Source organism: Cryptomeria japonica, chromosome 7 (assembly GCF_030272615.1).
Source record: "Cryptomeria japonica chromosome 7, Sugi_1.0, whole genome shotgun sequence".
In the NCBI taxonomy this organism is placed as follows: Eukaryota; Viridiplantae; Streptophyta; class Pinopsida; order Cupressales; family Cupressaceae; genus Cryptomeria; species Cryptomeria japonica.
The window spans coordinates 679,218,204-679,240,533 of NC_081411.1; positions in this window are offsets into that span (position 1 = coordinate 679,218,204).

Here is a 22,330-nt window from a genome sequence, read left to right on the forward strand (position 1 = left end):
TAGGGCCAGGGACCAGGGCGCTGGGTGCTCTGGTCCCACCTCCCAGGACAGCAGGGTGCAAAGGAGGTTCAGGCTAGGGTGGTTGAAAAATGCAGTTTTTAGTGTCGAAAACAGGTTTCGGGGTCTCCATTCAGGTTCTGTGTTGCGTCGCCATCATGAAGACCGAAATGCAGTCGAAATTGCAAGTGTCACAATTTTAGGACACTACATTTAGCCCCCACTTTAGCGGGAGTATGTATGCTCATACTTCCGGTAAAGTACAAGGAAACAACATTGAAAGACTTTCACCATGTCAAGGAGGCAAGACACACCAAGCCCCCAGTGGACTAAGGATCTTACGACTTCAATTGACAAAGTAAAAGGGAAGATCATGAGGGAGAACCATGACTGTCAGTAGTAAGGTTCCCTCACTATGAGTCATGCAAAAGAAATACCAAAAATTTTCAAGGCAAAGCTACGTTCGCCAAGAAATTTTTCAAGTATCCTGAAGGAATAGACAGGGTGTATGCCCCCCTATGTTAAAGAGATCGCACATGCCTCAACGGGGGTGATTGTTTTAACGTAGTGATACACATAAGAAATGAGAAAGGAAAGGAGCACGTTATCACAAAGATTTAGCCCCCAAGTGTGAGATAAACCCAAGGATAATAGACACAAAACACAAAGCACGAGGTGACTTCACTTTCCTCGGGGTCAATATGCTATATGATAGTTCATGTATATATATCATATGTATGTATGCATAATTGTTCTTCATTCCCCAATCAAGGAAGGTCACCTAGAAGAAGGGAACACATGTGTCTTTTGAGTCAACATGAGAGAGACCAAAAGAGATCTCAATGCTTTGCATCGTCCTCAAGTAGACAACACTAAGGACAACAAATAGAAGAATGAGAATGACACATAGAAGAAGTAACAAAAGAGAGGAGGAGAGAATCTGCTATGCTAATGTAACTAGTCTAGCATGTCATCTACCTCCCGATCTTGCTGATCAATGTTTCAGGAAGGCAGGGAACACGCTAGAGGAGGAACATCCAACACAGCAGATGGAGCTATCACAAGATCCAAACAAGGGCTATGTTCATGTTCCGAGCCACGTTGTTCTTGTCTAGGAGCTAGGATAAGTGCTTTAGAAAATTCGTTAGATAAATGGTTATCAATATCAACAAGTTCATATTCACTATCAGAAGCAAGAGAAGTAACATGTTCATCATGAATAACATTTTCATCTATACCATCATCAAGATTTATAAAAATAGGATCTTTAACCCCTATAGGATCAAGACCATCATGCATCTTATGTTTAGGAGATTTTGGAGAAAATGGAATAATGCTTGTTGAAGGTGTTTTTGGAGATTGCAAAGTTTGAGAAGCAGCTGCTTGAGCTCTAAGATGACACTTTCGTCGGCGTTCACGTGCAGAACAATTTCATCTAGTCTTAGTAGGAAGTGGAGAAGATTGAGGAGGAGGAATGTTCTCATCCTTATTACTTGGGTGTTTAGGTTGTGGTCTCTTAGGCTGGATAACAGGAGAAGAAGAAGGTCTCTTCTCTCTATAAAAGGAAGGAGGAGGAACTGCTCCATATAAAGGAGGAATTTTTGGTTTAGGAAGAAGACCAAGTCCATCATGACGAGGAGGTATAGGTCTACTTTTAGAAGGTTTATTAGGCATAGACATAGTCACATCCATGGGGATGGGTTGGGAATCTTCTTGAGGAAAGACATTAGTTTTATCTTTCAAAGGAAGAACTTCCTTCTCAAGAATGATAGGAATATCAAGTTTGGGTGTTCTAGGTTCACTTAAAGATAGGATCATATCTGTTTTCCACTTTTGATAAGATTTGAAAAGATGATCACTTTGCGGAGGAAGAGACTAGAATTGTTTAGGCCAAAAATAATCAATAGGAACACTAGAGGTTCTTTCAGCTGGTTTAAAGAGACTATGATTGATAGTAACAACTTCACCATTATGGGGAAATTTTAAACACTTATGAATAGGAGAAGCAATAGCTTTCATGGAAGATAGCCAAGGATAGCCAAGCTTCACACGAAATTGTTCAGATGATGGAATAATAGCAAATTTCACATCAAGTGATTTGTTATGGACCTCAATAGGCAATGTAATAGAACCAATTGCAGGTTAAGAAAATGCATCAAACAATTTCACAATCACATCTGTTTTGTCATAGATCACTTGATTCAATTGCAAAGTAAAAAGAAATTCTTCAGTAATAACATTAACCGTGCAAGAAGGATCAATAAGCACTCCACGGCAAGGTGTATTCTTGACTTTTGCAACTATGTATAAAGGACCATCAGGTGCTCTAATGGCTTCACTAGAATCAAATGTGATGGAAGGTTCTTTAGGGTTTTCTTGCTGCTCTACAAAGTTAATCACATTCGGAGTCATAGACACAAGACCATCAGATGAGAGAGAGGAATCATTAGTCTCAATTGCATTAGAGGTATGGGAAGGTAATGGATCAGTAAAAATCTGAAGATTTTGGTTAGGAGGAGCTACAGATGTGTTGCCTTTATCATTCACTCCGGAAACAGAGATAGTATTATTATCAATCAAATCTTGAATTTTACCCTTTAAAGAAAAACATTTTTCAGTATCATGCCCAGGTTGATGATGAAATTGACAAAAAGATTTGTTATCAAAATAGGGTGAATTAATCTTTGCAGGATCTATTTGCCTTATAGGAGGAAGAGTAAGCACATTTTGTTCCAATAACTTATTCATAATACTATGCAATGATTCATTCAAAGGAGTATACTTTCTTTCTTTCTTGAAAAATTTAGAAATAGGAGGCACACCTGATGCTGCATTCACATTGTTGTTGATGATGTTTTCATTGAATTTGATGGAATCTCTATTCGGTTTAAACTTTCCAAATGGTTGTTGACTGCTATCACCCTTATCACTCGGAGCCATAGGATGTGATTGTTCCATTTGACTCACAGTCAGTTGATAATTGTGAAGAGTTGCACACAACTGTTGGAAAGAAGTAAACTCAGAAAACAGAAGTTTGTCTCGAATATCTTTTTGTAAATTAGAAATAAAGATTCTTTGAATATCATTGTCAGGTACTGGAAAAGAAATTTGAGCATACAAATGCTTATATCTACCAATGAAATCAGTCACTTTTTCTTTAACACCTTGTTTACAATGCATTAAATCAATCAAAGTAACCTTAGGACTTATATTGTTTTGAAATTGTTGAATGAAAGCATTTGCAAGTTGTTCGAAAGAAGTAATAGAATAAGAAGGCAATGAGCAATACCATTGTAGGGCTTTGTCTCTTAATGTTCTAGTAAACAGTTTTGCAAGCAACCTTTGGTCATAAGCAAAATCAGTACATATTGTTTGAAAAGTCTTAACATGTGTTAGAGGATCTTCTTTACCATTATAAAGCTCCAAATGCGGGATTTCAACATGTTTAGGAGGGATAGCTCGAACAATGTCAAGAGAAAGTGGGCTCGCAACATCAAATGTGGGCACACTAAACTTAGATTGATTCATAGAGGCAATTTGTTGCTGTAAAGAAGAGACAGTTTGTGCAAGATTGTTAATGGTCGCTTTAGTCGAAGAATTCATATTAGACGTGTTAGATTGAGATGGAGGTGTTATGTTATTGAAAGAAGGTAGAGAGTAAGGTGGTGGGACACTATGATAGTTAGTCATAGGAGAGAATTGGAAAGGAGGAACACTACAAGGAGGAATGGAATGGTTAAATGAATTGCCCCCTTGCGTCATGTTCATTTGTGGAGATGTAATAGGAACACTCATTGAAGGAATGAATGAAGAAGTCGGATTGAATGAAGGAAGAGGGTTAATTGAAGAGGAAGGATTGCCCCCATGACTGGTGATCATAGGGGGAATGTCTTGTATAGAAGTAACCATTATGTTTGATGTAAAGGTAGGTATGCTAGCAATAGAAGTTGTCAAAGGAATAGAATGATTGACTTGAGTGGGAGGTTGTGTATAACCTAAAGTTTCGGCACAACTCTTTATAGGCATCACATTCGAATCCACAATGTGTGCAATACCACGCAAAATATCAATTCCATTCTTATCACTTTGAAGCATGCGTTTTAGACCCTCAATTAAAGGAAGAGCTTGACTATCGGGGTATTCTTGAGACATCCATTGTCGAAAATCGTCAAATTGATTATCCAATTTCGAAAGTTGTTCTACAGAAACCTCATGGAGAGCTTCTTCATCATTAGGAGGATTAGAGGAATTTCCCATGTCCTCGTTAAAAAGGCTATTCAAATTAGGTTCCATTTCCTCGGTAATTAAACCTCGGAAAGACTTAATTCTACGGCTTCGTCTAATGGGAATAGTGTAAGTAGGGCTTATTGTTGTAAAACTCATGCACTAGAGAGGAAGAGAAGATTTTGAATTTAGAGGTAGCAATTTTCAGTAAAATCAGCCAATCTTCTAGATTTAAGCTGTTAAATGCAATCACGACAATCTCCCGAAATTTCAGAAAAAATGTCCGGGACCATGGTGCTCGGAGTGCACACGGTCCTTGCAACTTTTTTTGAAATTTGCAGGGATGAAAGTTATGATGATTTTAAAGCTAATCTGAAAAAATTGAGTGATTTTACGATTTGTAGATAGGCCAAATTAAAGTTGCAATCTCAAAATTGAACCCTACCAAGATTGTCAAAAAATGCAAAATTTGAATTTTGAAAAAGAGAGGGAAACTAAAATTTTGAATTTTATGATTTTAGAGGGAATGTTAAGAGCAATGCAAGTTTTGAAATTCAAAAGTTGACTCAATTTCACGCAAAATTCAATTTTGAAAGCGGAAATCAAAGTTGTTGTAATTAAGCACTTAATTTCAAAAGTCACAAATTGCAAGCATTTGAATAAAGCACTGAAATTTTGAATGAATGCAAACACACTTTTCAGATTTAGGACAGTAAGAACACAATTTTGACACAAAATTTCAATTTCAACAATTTTTGAATGATTAGAAGCCCTAAACCAAGCAATCACAAGACTAACTTTGACTGTAATTTTGAAAGTGTTATAATTGATAAAATCAGCCAAAATTCTGGATTTTAGCAGAAAAATACAGTAAGATCTAGCTCCCGAAATTTCGGAAAAAATGTCGGGGACGATGGCGCTCGGAGTGCACACGGTCCTCGCAACTTTTTTCCAAATTTTCAGGGATGAAAGATATTGTGATTTTATTGCGGAATCCAAAGTTACAGCTGATTTGGAGATGTTTTGATCAGTGAAATTGTCGGACAAAGGTTGAATCAAGAGGGTTTCAAAAATTAGGGTTTTGACACTTAACCACTTAATTTTTAAAATTAAAGCACAAATATGAATTGATAATTTGTAATAGAAGGGAAGATCTGAAACAAGCATTAACAATTAAATATTTCACAAGTTCAATTACCAAAAAGAAAATTTAGGGTTTTTATGCAATCAACCTCTAAAATTTTGCAAAAGATCAAACATGGAAATGTAATCAAGGAATCCAATTTTCAGATCTAGTCATGAATAATCAGAAAGGATGTTCACGTCAGGTTCACCAAAATGTAAAGCGGAAAATCGATCGAACCCTAGTTGCTCTCCCCTCTTCCAACTCCAAGGAGAGAGAAGGGAGGTTGCTAGGGTTGATGGTTTTCACTTAGGGAGACTTTACATTCAAAAGAGGGGTTGAAACTCACAAGATCCAATCCCACACAATGCAAGATTGGATGCTAAATGAGTTTCAAGGGTTAAGACAACAAGGCTAACCTCTTTTGTAAAGAATGTTGATAAGAGAATTAAGCTAGGAATGCATAGAAAGTGAGAAAGATTCGCTTATAAACTGAGATAGGGATATAGGATGAAGCTGCGGACCTAGAATTAGCAGTAAAATGTCGATACGGCACTGTCCTGCAAATTTGAGCAAAAGTTGACGGGACGATGGCGCCCGGCATGCACACGGTCCTCCGAAAAATCCGCGAAACGAAGGGGGATCTATTCGTCTCTGCACAAGGATTCCAGATCTTCAATTTCAGCCGCGTACCTGCAACCTTGTTGTAAGGATGTTTGTATCCTTATGTGCGAAGGTATAGATGTTGTTGTATGTTGTATGTTGTAGTAGTATGTAGTAAGTTATCTCCTCTTCAATGGTTGAATCCTTGTCTTGAATGCAACACTTAGCCTTGAATGGAGACTTAGAAGGAATGCTTGAATGCTTGAATGCTTTAATGCTTGAATGTTTGAGTATAGTTTCCATGCCTTTTTCCATCATGTCGAATGAAAGAGGAAAATGTAGTTTATATACTTGTCAATTAGGGTTGATAGACTAATTTTTCTGACCTTAGGCCGACCAGGAAATGATAATTTCCAATTCGCAAACAAAAAGACCCGCAGTCCCATAGGAAACCGGGCCCAAAATAGGGCCAGGGACCAAGGCGCTGGGCGCCATGGTCCTGGGGGACCAGGGCACTGGGCACCCTGGTCCTGAAGGACTAGGGCATTGGGCACTCTGGTCCCACCTCCCGGGACAGCAGGGTGCAAAGGACCAGGGCGCTACCTCCCGGGACAGCAGGGTGCAAAGGAGGTTCAGGCTAGGGTGGTTGAAAAATGCAGTTTTTAGTGTCGAAAATAGGTTTCAGGGTCTCCATTCAGGTTCCGTGTTGCATCGCCATCATGAAGACCGAAATGCAGTCGAAATTGCAAGTGTCACAATTTTAGGACGCTACACAAAGATACTTGCAAAACTAATATTTTGACAGAGAACATAGATTCGGAGATCAACAAATCTCAAGAAGAAATTAACAATATTGCTAACAATTTAATAGGATCATCAGATTCATTTTTGGAAATTGAAAAGAACATTGTAGATCTTGAAGAGAAAATAGAGAAGTTAGAAAAAGACAAAGAAAAGATAAAGGTTAAGGCAAAGGATTTAAAATGCAAACTAGGTCCTACACTACATTACCTCATTTCTTTGAGAAAAGAAATTTCTGAGGCTCTGGTTCCTAGACTTAAGACACTGGAAAAGAAAATGTGCATACTAATCGATACAGTTTAGAGAATAGGAGCAACATTACAGAATAGCAAAAGATTCAGCGATAGTCATAATTTTGCATTGGCGGATATCTATCAGATTGTAACCCACTAGTTACAAGGATCTAGGCCAAATCCACACTCCACTGACAGTGAATGACAAACTTTGTCATTGATGTCAGGGGGAGTAGTGGAAATGAGAAAAATGATTAGAACAAAGACATCATCAGCTCAGGGGGAGCATACATTTTTGACAACACAGTTTTGGTAAGATTCCTTTTGGACAACATTTTTGGACACTTTTTGGATTTTTCTCATGATTGTTGCCATCAATGCCAAAGGGGGAGATTGTTGGCAAATGCACACTCCAATGAGAAATTGTAGGTGATTGAAGGTATTGTCATTGATGGAAACCTTGCAATCCTATGATACCAGTAGGCACCAACACCGGCAGACTCAACACTGACACACAGATCACCGACACCATGGTCAACATGAATTTTGTTTAAATGTATTTTGTATTTAATTGTAAAATCTTTTGTAAGCCGACTTGGTGGATTGTAATATGACTCATATAAGTATGAGATCATTATAGATCATTTAGATATAGAAGATGGAAGGATTAATGCAGACCTAATATGTAAATTTTAAGGTAGATATTGGATAAGGGTTTATGTATATTGCAGAGCTTAAACCAGTACTGAATCTAGCATAGTAGATGGTGATTTGAAGTAGTACAAGACATTGGATTTGTATAATCCGTATTTGTAAGTCAGTGAGACTTCTTTTGTAACTGAGCAATGAGCTCTAGGCACTTGGCCTTCCTATATGTGCAGGCCCCTATTGTAAACAGTAATATTCCCTTATTGGCCAGTAAGCGAATATTGTGGGTCACAAATCCCACCAAGGTTTTTCCCACACCGAGTTTCCTCATTAAAAATACTGTGTTATGGTGTGTCTCTTATGTTTTGGTTATTGCTCTTATTTACTGCATTATTTTTGGTTTACCGGTACACATTTTTTATATGCTTTTCATGTTATAATTCAAATAAATTCTTATACCAGTCAGATACTGAATCACCCCCCCTCTCAGTATCTTTGGGAATCCTAGCACTTGGTATCAGAGCCTGGTCCTGTATTTTCAAAAGCCTAATAGCTTGAGGAAGATCTTGATACCGGTAGAGATGGAAAACTTGAGAAAGCAATTGGAAACAGCTCTTTCAGTCTATGATGCAGAAAAAATGAAGAATATCAAACTTGAAGATTATCTGAAGGCTGCATAGGATGAATTTTCGAAAAGAAACAAAAAATACACTCCAAGCTCCCTATAAACAATCTAATGGACTTGAACTAGTCCTTATGCCAAAATTGAAAAGGGTATTTGCTCACCCTTAGGTGTTCCTGCACCAGACACCATATGACCCCTTAAAACCCCATATGACCCCTAACGACACCATATGACCCCTTAGGACACCTAATGACACCATATGACCCCTCAAGAGACCATATGACCCCTTTTAACATCCTAGTACATGAAATGACCCCTTAGGATACCATATAAGCCCTAAGGACACTATATGACCATTGGCAAATCCACACTCCAATGAGAAATTGTAGGTGATTGAAGGTATTATCATTGATGGCAACCTTGCAATCCTATGATATCGATAGACACCGCCATCGACAGACTTGACACCAGCACATAGATCACCGACACCATGGCCGATAGGAATTTTGTTTAAATATATTTTGTATTTAATTATAAAATATTTTGTAAGCCGACTTGGCGGATTGTAATATGACTCATATAAGTATGAGATCATTGTAGATCATTTAGATATAGAAGATGGAAGGATTAATACAGACCTAATATACGAATTATAAGGCAAATATTGCATAAGGGTTTATGTATATTGCAGAGCTTAAACCGGTACTGAATCTAGCATAGTAGATGCTGATCTGAAGTAGTACAAGATATTGGATTTTTATAATCCATTTTTGTAAGTCAGTGAGACTTCTTTTGTAACTGAGTAGTGAGCTCTAGGCACTTGGCCTTCCTACATGTGCAGGGCCCTATTGTAAACAGTAATATTCCCTTATTGGCCAATAAGTGAATATTGTGGGTCACAAATCCCACCGAGGTTTTTCCCACACAGTATTTCCTTGTTAAAAATAGGGTGTTATGGTGTGTCTCTTATGTTGTGGTTATTGCTCTTATTTACTACATTATTTTGGTTTACTGGTACACAGTTTTGATATGCTTTTCATGTTATAATTCAAATAAATTCTTATACCGGTCAAATATTGATTCACCCCCCCTCTCCGTATCTTTGGGAATCCTAACAATGACGTCTTAAGGGGTCATATGGTGTTCTAACACATGTGTTGCCCCTTAGGATCTCATATGACCCCTAACAACACCATATGACCCCTTAGGACGCCATATGACCTCTTAGGACACCATATGACATCCTAATAGGTGACATGATGTCTAAAGGGGTCATATAGTGTCCTAGGAGGTAATATGGTGTCATTATGGGTCATATGGTGTCTTGAGGGTTCATATGGTGTCGTTGGGGTCATATGGAGTCCTAAGGGGCTACACATGTGTTAGAACACCATATGACATATAGTGTCTTAAAGGGTCATGTGGTGTCCTAAGTGGTCATATGGTGTCATTAGGGGTCATATAGGGTCCTAACGGACCACACATGTTATGAATCTCTAGGACACCATATGACCCTTTAGGACATCATATTGTCCTAAGGGGTCATATGGAGTCCTAAGGGGTCATATGGTGTTGTAAGGGGTCATATGGTGTCGTTAGGGGTCATAAGTGGCCACACATGTGTTAGAACACCATATGACCCCTTAGGACACCATATGACTCATGAGGACATTATATGGTCTCCTAAGGGGTTATATGGTGTCATTAGGGGTCATATGGGGTCCTAAGGAGCCACGCATGTGTTAGAATACCAATGACCGCTTAGGACATTATATTGTCCTAAGGGGCCATATGGTGTCCTAAGGGATCATGTTGTGTACTATGATGTTAAAAGGGATCATATGGTATTCAGAGTGGTCATATGCTATCGTTTGGGGTCATATGGTGCCATTAGGGGTCATAAGGGTAACTAAGGGGCCACACGTGTTAGAAAACCATATGACCCCTTAATACATCATATTGTGCTATAGGGTCATATGGTGTCCTAAGGGGTCATGTTGTGTACTAGGATGTTAAAAGGGGTCATATGGGTCCTGAGGGGTCATATGGTATCCAAAAGGGTCATATGGTGTTGTTAGGGGTCATATGGGGTCCTAAGGGATCATATGGTGTCATTAAGGGTCATATGGGGTCCTAAGGGGCCACGCATGCATTAGAACACCATATGACCCCTTTGGACACTATATGACCCCTTTGGACATCATATTGTCCTAAGGGGTCATATGGTGTCCTAAAGGGTCATATGGTGTCCTAAGGGGTCATGTCATGCACTAGGATGTTAAAACTAGTCATATGGTGTTGTAAGGAGTCATGTCGTGCATTAGGATGTTAAAAGGGGTCATATGGTGTCCTAAGGGGTCATCTCATGCAATAGGATGTTAAAGGGGGTCATATGGTGTCCTAAGGGATCATGTCATGTAGCAGGACGTTAAAAGGGGGCAAATGGTGTCCTAAGGGGTCATATAGTGTCCTAAGGGGTCATATGGTGTCCTAAAGGGTCATATAGTGTCCTAAGGGGTCATATATTGTTCTGAGGGGTCATATAGTGTCCTAAGGGGTCATATGGTGTTGTTAGGGATCATATGGGGTCCTAAGGGACTACACATGTGTTAGAACACCATATGACCCCTTAGGACACCATATGACCCATTAGGATATCATATTGTCCTAAGGGGTCATATAGTGTCCTAAGGGGTCATGTCGTGTACTAAGATGCTAAAGGGGTCATATAGTATTCTCAGATGGTGTCCTAAGGGGTCATATGGTGTCGTTAGGGTTCATATGGGCTCTTAAGGGGCCACACATATGTTAGAACACCATATGACCCTTAGGACAACATTTAACCCATTAAGATCCATCGTCATGTTGTGTACTAGGATGTTAAAAGGGGTCATATGGTGTAATGAGGGGTCATATAGTGTCCTAAGGGGTTATATGGTGTCATTAGGGGTCATATGGGGTCCGAAGGGGTGACACATGTGTTAGAACACCATATGACCCCTTAGGACACCATATGGTCATATGGTGTCCTAAGGGGTAATGTTGTGTACTAGGATGTTAAAATGGTTCATATGGTGTCCTAAGGGGTCATGTCATGTACTAGGATATTAAAAAGGGTCATATAGTGTGCTAAGGGGTCATATAGTGTCATTAGGGGTCATATGGCTTCCTAAGGGGCCACGGGGTCCTTACGATGCCATATGACCCCTTAGGACATCATATGACAAAAATAAAGGGAGAGAGATAGAGAAAGAGAGAGGTATGTAGAGAAGTAGAGGTAGAGAGGGAGAGGGGATGTATGTAGGGAGACAGAGTGAAGATATATATATATATATATATATATATATATAGAGAGAGAGAGAGAGAGAGATTTCAGGAGGGGATAGAGAGGAGAGAATGTGTGCCACATATTTAGAGAACAGAGGAGAGATATAAAGAAGGGTGAGAGACATAGGTTTAAATCTTGGAGAGGAGAGAGAGAGAGAGAGATTAATGATTACTGAAAGTTGATTATGTTTAAGAAATTATAAGTTCTAAATCTTGGGGAGAGAGGAGACAGTGAGATAGAGGTGAAGAGAGGAGGAGAGAGATGGGAAAATAGATAGGTCTAGAGCTTAGGGGAGACAAAGATTGTGAGATAAAGAGATAGCAACTGAATGATGATATAAGCCCACTAATTACTGAAATTTGACTAAGTTTGAAAAATTATAAGATCTCTTAAAATCTATAATCTGCATTATGACTTCTAGAGATTTTAAACCACTCTCAAACATCCTAACATTATATACATAAAATATAACTTAAAGTATAAGAAAGATAAAAGACAAAGATAAATACTTAAATGTTATATTTATGTATATATCCTGATGAAATATCTAAGGGAATACTAAAGGAAGTTCCATCAAGTATGTGTTTCTAAAATTGCCACCATAATTTCACCTATCTTCTAAGCTTTCTAACCATATAATTTTTAAAAAAATTTGAACAACATTAACATATTGATCTTGAATTTCTTTTACCAGTGTCTTCATAGTTCTTAGACATGTGTACCATTTTTTTAATAACTTTTGATCTAATTACTAAAATTTTAAAATATATATATATATATATATATATATATATATATATATATATATATATATATATATATATATTATTTTAGTGCACTTTATTCTTTACACTTTAATTTGTTTTTGCATTTTCGGTTATTTTAGTGCAAGTTATGCTTCGTGCAAGAACAGGTACTTAATTTTCAGGATGTGCCTATTTCAAAAAATCATAAAAAAAAAAAACTCATCAGAAAATCACAAAAAATACACAGCTTCTAGTGCTCACTCTTAACTATCTTTCTACTAAAGGATTTGTCAAAATACTTAATCTAACTATGACTTTTTTTATGTGTAGGCCAGGCACTATGTTATGTTTTTCAGAAAAAATCAGGAACTATTTTTCATGTGCGAAGGATTTGACCCCCTTAATCTTATCCAATTTTGAAAAAAAATAGTATTTTGGAAACTAGATTTAGAATAATACAATCTTTTTTCTTTGAGTATCTTCATATTTCGAGTGGACAAGTCTCAAATTGCTCCTCCAAGTTTAGGTTTAGCTGATTTTAGAAAAAAGGTGTCCACTTATACCCCCCTTTTTGCACACCATCTTGGTGCACCTACCCTTTTGTATCTTGTCCTAAGGTTGTGTGCCTTAGCCTGCAAGTCTAGGTAAATGAGCTCCTTGGCCTATGGCATAAGTCATTGTAAACATTTGACAAATATATTCTGATTTTGATTCTCACAGTGGTTTTTCCCAGTTTGGGTTTTCCATGTAAAAATATTGATGTTCTTGTGTGGATGTGTTTGTTGTTTTAGTTATTTACTTTCATCCATTTGTGATTAATAATGTTATGAAAACTTATAGGAATAAATTATTTAATTTTATCAAGTTTTAAGTATATGTTTATTCACCCCCTCTCTTAGCATCTGATAGTGTTCAACATCTTCTTCCCAACCATAGTACACATGTTCAGTTTCTTTTCAATTGCAGAGATAAAATGTTACAATGATTTCATAGTGGAATTCAAAATATTCAATGTTTGGATATACTAGCTCTTACACACTCTTCAATCCTTGCAATTGATACTCAAACATATACTTAATGTTCTTTGGAATGATATTGGTTGAGTAGTTGTGGAGTGGTTTTAAACTACTAACCTCTATATAGTTAGAAACCAAAAACTGCCTTAACCAATAGTCATCTTATAACAACCTTGTCTCAAATGACTTTGATCAAACACAAACATCTTTCACAATGCAAGGAAGGATACAAACCATATTGTTTAATGGAACCATAACAATGAATTAATTAGTAGTTTGTAACTAAACAGGTGGAAAATATCAGTTGTACCTAAACTCACCCAAAATTAACCATATTCTAGAAAAACCCAATGCAAATAATTAATAAAGTTCTTTGTACGTGATGCAACCATGATGCAAAAATAACACTAAAGTTTTGTTATTAGTCTTCTCCTCCTTTGTTAGTATATTCTAGTATTAATTAAGGAGAAAGAATAATGTACAATCAACATTATATTTTGGTATTAGCCTTCATCATGATCAACCTACTTTTCAGAGATAACATGGATAACACAGTGATTATTCAACAACTACAACATCGATGCCTATAGATCAAAATATTGTCATTACTTTGTTATTTGAAGATTGTCATTTTTCCATTCAAGACAACCATATATGCGCTCTCTGCATTTCTTAATCTAGGGTTACATATAACAAAATATGTGCAAATTTTATTGACACTAATGCATTTTTCTAGACATGACATCAATGACAACTTCTTCCAATAGTCTGTACAAGCCTTGCTTCCTGTTGACTAATTTTATGGATGATGCACAAGTGACCAGGGTAGTACTTGCAAGTAGAAATTAGGAATTGAATTACTATAAAATAAATTTAATAAATATTTTTATAAATTCATTTGCAATAGATACAATTATAACCATGCACTGAGTTCATATCTATATGAGTGAAGCATAAAGAGATGAGCTTGAACCAGTGGATGACCTAGATGATTTGTTGTACTAGATCAACGTGTTTATAATAATGCTTGATGTTTAAGTTGAGTTGTTTTATACAAGAAAATATTTTTTTTGCGTCTCTCTTGCTATAACTTATTAAAATATATCTAAAATAACTAAAGTAACTTTTGATGTTTCTAGATCATAATATTTTTGTCCAAGATATAATGCTTGCAATGATTGTATACTTGAACAACAACGTAAATCTCATGAGTATATGTTGGGCATATTCTTACTAGTGTGATAAAGGTACTATGGTATGCAACTATATAACCATGGTAAGTGATAATTGTTCTAATAAAATATTCAATCATACAAGTATAAATCTCAAATGGTTCCTAAATTATTAATATTGTAAATATTGGGTTAGTGCAGGATCAAAGGGGCCCAAAAAGTGGCTATGTGAAAAAAATGTGTTTTTCATTTGTCCAAAAATGCAAAAATCATCTTTGACTTTTTACATGGGTTGGGTAAAAGTACATGTTGTCATAGTAAAACCAATAGCAAAATTAATATCACTTAGTAATTGTATTCATTCAAAATGGGTATTAGCTAGTAGCGGATATCTGTTACAAATTGATATCCATTTTGGGATAGATCAGTTAAATATATATATAATATTATTACATAATTAGTATTATATATATATATATATATATTAATTACATATTACATATTATATATTTTAGCATTGTAAATTGTCACCAATACAATTTACATCTCATGTCTGTGCCCCTACTTTAGTGTACCCTATCCTCATCACCTTTCTAGGTCCATTTTATGTCTATTTTCTAGCTTTGAAACCATGAACAACCTTTTGTGGGTCCTACCATGGGATATCCACCTCATTTTACATTTGTTTGGGTCTTGATTGGAGAAGGACCAGGGCATGGAGTGCCCTAGTCTCAACCATGGTGCCCCAAAATGCCATGGTCCCTCCTAATTTGGCCCCAATTTAAAATTGGGTAGATGTTATATCTCCCCAATAAAATTGTATCCTCGTGGTTCCACATGACTATTGGAGGTCAGTCGGTAATTTACCTAGAACCCCCTATATAAAGACATTTTATCATTTAATTTAAATATAAGTCTCCATCTACATTCAACCTAAAAATACTCTTGCATTTGTGAACCATTCATTATCAAACATTTTTCAGAGATCTTAAAGGCTGCATATTCATCATTCAACCATTGTGGAGCAAAATTACATCATTCCTATGCAAGTATGTGTATTTCATTAGGGTATTGTCATGTTCATGTCATTTCATACAACATATGTGATTACATTCAAAGAACAAAGCATCATCATCAAAAATTGCAAATATAAGATATATCTTTGTAGGATTTATTTCAGTATTTGCATTATTTCATTCAAGGTTAATTCCTAAATTGGGGTTTGAATTAGGCAAACCCCTATTCCCAATAATTTCCCCCCCTCTTTCTGTGTGAAAGAAACATGTATGGATATGTGTTCAGGAGAATCAACAATATTCATAGAGATGAACAGGTTCATGTTTTGATAGTGAGAAATTCAGAGGACTGGGGCAAGGAGTAGCATGGTCTCGAAAAATCAGGTCAAACTTCTGGGAAGAAATTTGAATCATCTTCTTTTGCTCAAATATAGGTTGGTGTCTTTGTACGGTGGTTGTAACTCACTATTTATGTCCAATATCTTCAATATTCACCCATTTACCCTAATTTTAACATTTTCACAATTCAACTTAGAAATAGGGAATCAAAACCCTAACCCAAGTGGAACCTAGTCAAAATTTTAGAGCATTTTTCCTTAGAGGGTTCAAGCCTAGATCTATTAGGTCCATCCCTCTTTCAATATAATGGTTAATTAAGCAAAATTAGTGGTTTTGTTACCATAATTGGTGAAACCCTAATTTTCACCATTACATTTTGGTGAACCTAACTCCTTACACCATTGTTTCTGATTTATGTTCTCGGATCTGATTTGTGAGCATTTTGATTTTCAAATTTGCACTCATAGATTATATTTTTAATCTAATTACATAAATTTAGAGGTTAAATTCATAAAAAAGCTTAATTTATTTTGTGGGTTGCATAATTTATTTTGTATTTTTAGATATGATCTTAAACATTCATAATGACACTTAATAGATCTATTTTATTTGCCATTTAACACATGATTACATTTCTTTTCACTTATATTTATTGCATATGGTGAAATTGGGAGTTCAAATATTGTAAAACCAAATAATATTCAACCACATCAAACCCTAGTTCTACAATGAAATCCACCATACACCAATGAAGAACCTAAAAACATGCAAAACACAAAATATGAAACTTCATACCTTTCACATGCTCATAGAGTTTTATCTCCAAACTGATTTTTCTTTGATATGTTGGTCGCTCTCAGATTTTATGTGTGCACAAGAGCTTAATAAAGAATGGATTGTGGTTGTGTAGTTTGACAGTATGTAGTAATTTTGCTTGAATGATTGAGATATATGGAGGGATAGGGAAAAGATCATCTTTTTTAGAGAACACCCTGTAAATGGAGGGCAAAAGGATTAAGAGGTGGAAGAATAAATGGTCGGCTCAAATTAGAGGGTAGGTATAGAAAATAGGAAAATATTAGAGAGGTGGTTAAAGGTAAATTAAGAGATGAATGACAAGTGTCATGGAGGGAAAAATCTAATGAATTAATTAAAATAAATAAATATTTATTTAATTAATATAAGAGGTGGGGCCAATTAAATTAAAATAATATTTATTCAAATAAGGATAGGCTGGAAGAAGATTACTGAATTAATTAAATAAATACAAATCTATTTAATTAATAGAAGGCTTAGGATAAAATAATTAGATAAATTAAATATTTATTTAATTAGGCTTGGAAAATTCTAGGTGTCTACATTTATCATAATTATGTGTTGGATAATGGTTTATTTCACTTCATATTACTTTTCATTCATAGCACTTTGGCATATTGCACGTTTAGAAATTCTAAAATGCTTCCTATTAATCAATTAAATCTCAAAGCTTTTATCCATGATGCATGTTGTTTTATGGTGATTTTTATATGAAAATGAATTACATATGTAGATCACTTAAAATATTTTGTAGATCATAATCCTAGAGATGCTAATGAAAACCCTAATACTTGCACCTTTCCTAGGGCATCTCATGTGAATAAAGAAAGAGATAATACTCCTATAATTGATCTCTCTAGTGGAGAGCAAGAATTTAAGAGAAATACGACACCATCTTCTTCTCATACACATACCCTAGAGCAAGGGGGGCAAGGTTAAAATATTGGTATTTCAATCTCTCTAAATCCACCTTATTCTCCTAGAGCCTTTCTTAACCATCAAAACATTTGTAGAGAAGATGATGTTATGCATTTCATTCATGATCTATCTCCACACATAACATTAAGTAAAGATAAGGCCTTAGATGATAAGGATCTTCATTTCCAACCTATCAAAGAGGATATGAATGATGATAGAAAGGAGAAATTTCCTATAAAGGATATTCCTTCTTCATCTACTTCACCCTTTGTTCTTTCTAGATATATTTACACTATAAATTTTAAAGGGATCCATTGTAATACTCCTCATTCTTCTCAATTAAAACATTCTTATAGGAGTGGATATAACATAATATCAAAACAAGCTTTTAGAGGACAAGGACTTGGAAAATTTGAACAAGAAATCAAAGTCCCTATAAACCCTCCTACACAAGTTAGTATCAAAGGGATAGGAAATTATCATCATTGACTTATGGATGATCTCATTTGAATTCAAAACTTTAAGGAGTATCTTACAAGACATAGAACCTATTGTCCAGCTAAAGGTGCTTCTTCCTCAAACACTCATTTTTTTCATATCATCAAACTCATGACCATCATGCTAATGATTGTCCATATTTTCAAAAAAGTATGCAAGAACTAGTTGATAATGGAACTATTAAAATAATAGATGAAAACTATATTCTTCTAACAATCCTTTTCCCACATCTCAAGAGACAAGACCTAATCTCATTGATGAGAGAAATTAGCTAGTAGAATCTTTTGGAGATTGAAGTATGATAAGTATGTGGTTTTTCCTTTCATTATACTTAATTACAATTATAATGAAGGTGATGCACATTGTCTTTTTCATCGTAGTTATTTTCATTCTCTTGGAAATTGTAAAGAATTTAAAAAATTTGTTCAAGACCAATATGATAGAGCTTTCATAGCTCTTACAACTGATCTTGCACTCTTCCTTGGTGAAGAGGTACTTCCTTGGCACTCCATTCACCCTATATGTTTCTCCTCACCCAATGGAACTAGTAGTTAACTTAATTAAAGTCCTTTTCCATACGAGGTGATTCTTTTTTAATATAAATCATCTTGGGGAAGCAACATAGTTCATTCTTTCCTCTATGCTTGGGAAGCAAGAATATTATCCTATTTCTTCTCTTTATCTGAATTTTCACTATTCCCTTTAGGGGTTTCATTTTTCATACCTTGATGTCCTTTATTGATTAAAATTGTACGTCTATTTTGGAAAATCTCTCCTTAGGGGAGTTTGTGATCCTTCATCTTAATATTTCCTTCTTTGAAGATTAACTCTTCTTTAGAGTTGCATTTATCATATCTTGATTTCTTTTCTTGCACTGAATAGTCCTTCATGTGAGTACATTGTGCAGTCGCTTATGACTAATCTCTCCTTAGACATTGTGTAATTCTTCTCATTTTATCTACACTTGGGGGCATTGATCTCTTCTATCCTTTCTAAGGATCCACTTTTCCTTTGTTGAGTTTTGTTTTCTTATGATTTGATGTCATTACTTGTGTGAAGATGTTTGCTTGCTCAAGGATTCTCTCTTATGCAAGAGGTTTGTATCCTTGACTACAATCTCTTTACACTTGGAAATGTATATCTATTATAAAAAAACCCTTCACTTTTGGTCAAAAGTGTGTCATCAATCATCAAGAATCCCTTTTACCTAGAAATAGGAGGAAGGTAGGCCTTCTTTTTCTCCTTCTCTTCTTTTGGTAGAAGATGTTATGTTTATTCAAGAAATTCCTCTTGGAGGTAGATGTCTTTGAACAAATATCTCTTCTCCTCCAAGGATTTCCTTTACACTTGTTGCAAGGTATGTATTTTTCAACTATCTTTTCTTTGCTTGTAAGTGTATTCCTCTTTAGCTTGGATTTATGAACATTGTTTCCTAAAAGGATATCTCTTTAGTGTTGAAGGTGGGTATCTTTTTTTCTAGATTCCTTAAGACATCAACATAACCCTATGTTGACATATTAAGGGGTGGCATACATATCTCCTTCCTTTTACTATATTGTACTATATTTTTGCATGTCTTAATAGGGTGTTCATTATCGAAACCAAAGCAAACAAACTCTTAAATGAGATGCTTCATACCTGAAACCAAATAGAACATTTATGTCTTATATGGGGTGCAGAATCTCAAAACTAGAGAAAACAAACTCTTGTATGAGATGTCCTTGAAACCAAACATATATTTGTCTTACACGAGGTTACACATTCTCGAAACCAGAGCAAACAAAACTCTTACAGAATATGTTCCCAATACCAGACACACATTTACATTTACATTTCATGTCTTACATAGGTTGTTTCATGCTTGAAACCAAAGAAAACAAACTCTTATAGAAGATTCTTAACACCTAAAACTAGACACCAATTGCATACACAATAGGATGAGTGGAAGTAGCTAAACACAACTAGACTATTCCTATTCTCCTCCCCAACATGGATCACCTAGAAAAACAACTAGAATGTGCATTTATGTCCTCTCTCACACTTCTTCTCATGGATCACCTACAAAACACATCTGGAATGTGTATCCATGCTTCTCCCTTTCATCTCATAAGCTCATAGCTTTGCTATTTGTAGTTCATGGATGATGAGTTCTCTTATTATTTTTATGTGATCACTTATGTTCTTGAGATGGTATTTTCAAGAGTGATATTAGTGGTTGAGACATTTTGATATCAAGGTCTCTTCAGCTAGTTGACTTGAGGCCTTGTTTTTGGTTTTTATCTTTTGCATGTTGTGTGTCTTTTTCCTTTTTGTCTTTTGTTTGTCTTTGTTTCCCTTTTTTTTTGTCTTGTTTTGTGTGCCCTTGCATATGATTGAGTGAGTTAAGATCCTAAGATTGGGGGTTTGGTTCCTTGAGATTAGTGCTCTGTCCAATACTCCTTGTGATTGTGCTCCTGATTTCTCCTCTCCTTCATCTTTCATCTAATTTACCACAAGTATTTGAATAGGCTCATGTACTCCTATTAAAGTGGGGGCTAAATGTAGCATCATAAATTGTCACCAAGCCAATTGACACCACATGTTTGTGCCCTTACTTTAGTGTTTCCTATCCTCATCACCTTTCTAGGTCAGTTGTGTGCCTATTCTCCAGCTTTCATGCCATGAACAACTTTCGATGGTTCCTGCCATGGGATATCCACCCCATTTCACCTTTGTTTGGGCCCTAATTGGAGAAGGTCCTATTGATGGGTGTTTTGAAACATTCACCAATAGTTAGGTAGTTTATGTGAACACTCCCCACCTCTCCTAAAAAGAGACAAGTTTTTTGGAACAAACCACTCCAAGGTATCTAAAGTCGGTTCTCGACGGTGATGGGAAGATCACTGGTTGATGCGGTCATACCTATTAAAGGGGCCTACTCGTTGAAACAACTTCCAATAGCTTAACATATTTATTTTTTGTATTTTTATGGTTTAGATTCTCTTTCAAAAAAAATTGCAAAAGATGGATCAGGGAAACAAGAAAATAACAATGGAATGAATATAATAACAACTTAAAAAACTATGTAATTAGCACCTTGCAATCTAAATATCATCAATATCATTCAAACCAACATTCAATAATGGACAGTGAAGGCATAGATAGCATACTCAATAACTAAAACAAATTCTTGCATTGAAATGTTGTTAACTATACCCAAATGAGGATGAAATTGTATGGGGATTCAAATGGAGTGGAGCGGAGGAGAGCTGAGTGGAGGGTACAAGGGGAATGGTCAGGCCCAAAATTCAAATGTTTTGGGTAGGAGACCTGGAGCAGCATCAAGACAATAGGTAGCAGGCAAACTTTCTGACCCTTTGGAGGGGGAGGGATCAGAAGGTTTGGAACCCGATGCCCGTTTGGATTCGGGGGACCCAGATGGGGGTCCCAAATCATGTGGACCTAGGCCTAAGAAGATTGGTAAATGGTCTTGTCTATTTGGAATCAAGCCTAAAGGTAAGTTGACTTTGCCTCCTGTTGAAAATATATCAAATATTTCTTAGGGAAATTATGCCATATCCATTCCTGGTCAAATAATAGATCATAATATTGCTCAGATGGAAAGCACCCTGATAGAAAATTCTTTGGTGTGAGACCTAATATTGATGTTGTTCATGGATTCATGAAGAGAAAATGGAATCTAAAAGGTCAGGTGGATGTGGTAGCTATGAATAAAGAATATATCTCATTTTCCTTCTCATGTGAAGAAGACTGTAGATAGATCCTCTGCAATGGAACTTGGATGATAGGTAAATACATAATATATATTCAGAAATGCTACCCTAACTCAGGTCAGGATGATAAGTTTGTGGTCCAAGTGCCTATTTGGATAAAGCTTCCAGGTCTTCCAATGGAGTACTGGGAGGAAGATGTGTTTGATGGGATAGCTAATGCTTTTGGGGAGCTTCTTTCCATTGACCCAGTGACGTCGTCCAAAAGAAGACTCATTTATGCCAAAATCTATGTAGGGGTTGGGCCTAATACGGATATGCCAAGGAAATAGAGCTGGATTCAAAACTTGGTAAATGGATGCAAAAAATAGTTTATGAATCTATCCCCTTTGCTTGTTTTCACTATGAGAGAGTTGGGCACTAGGCTAAAAAGTACCCAAGCAAAGTTTCCAAACCTCAAATCCAAACTAGGGTATGGAAAAAGGTGGAAATGAACCTAGATAAAAAAAACCAAAAA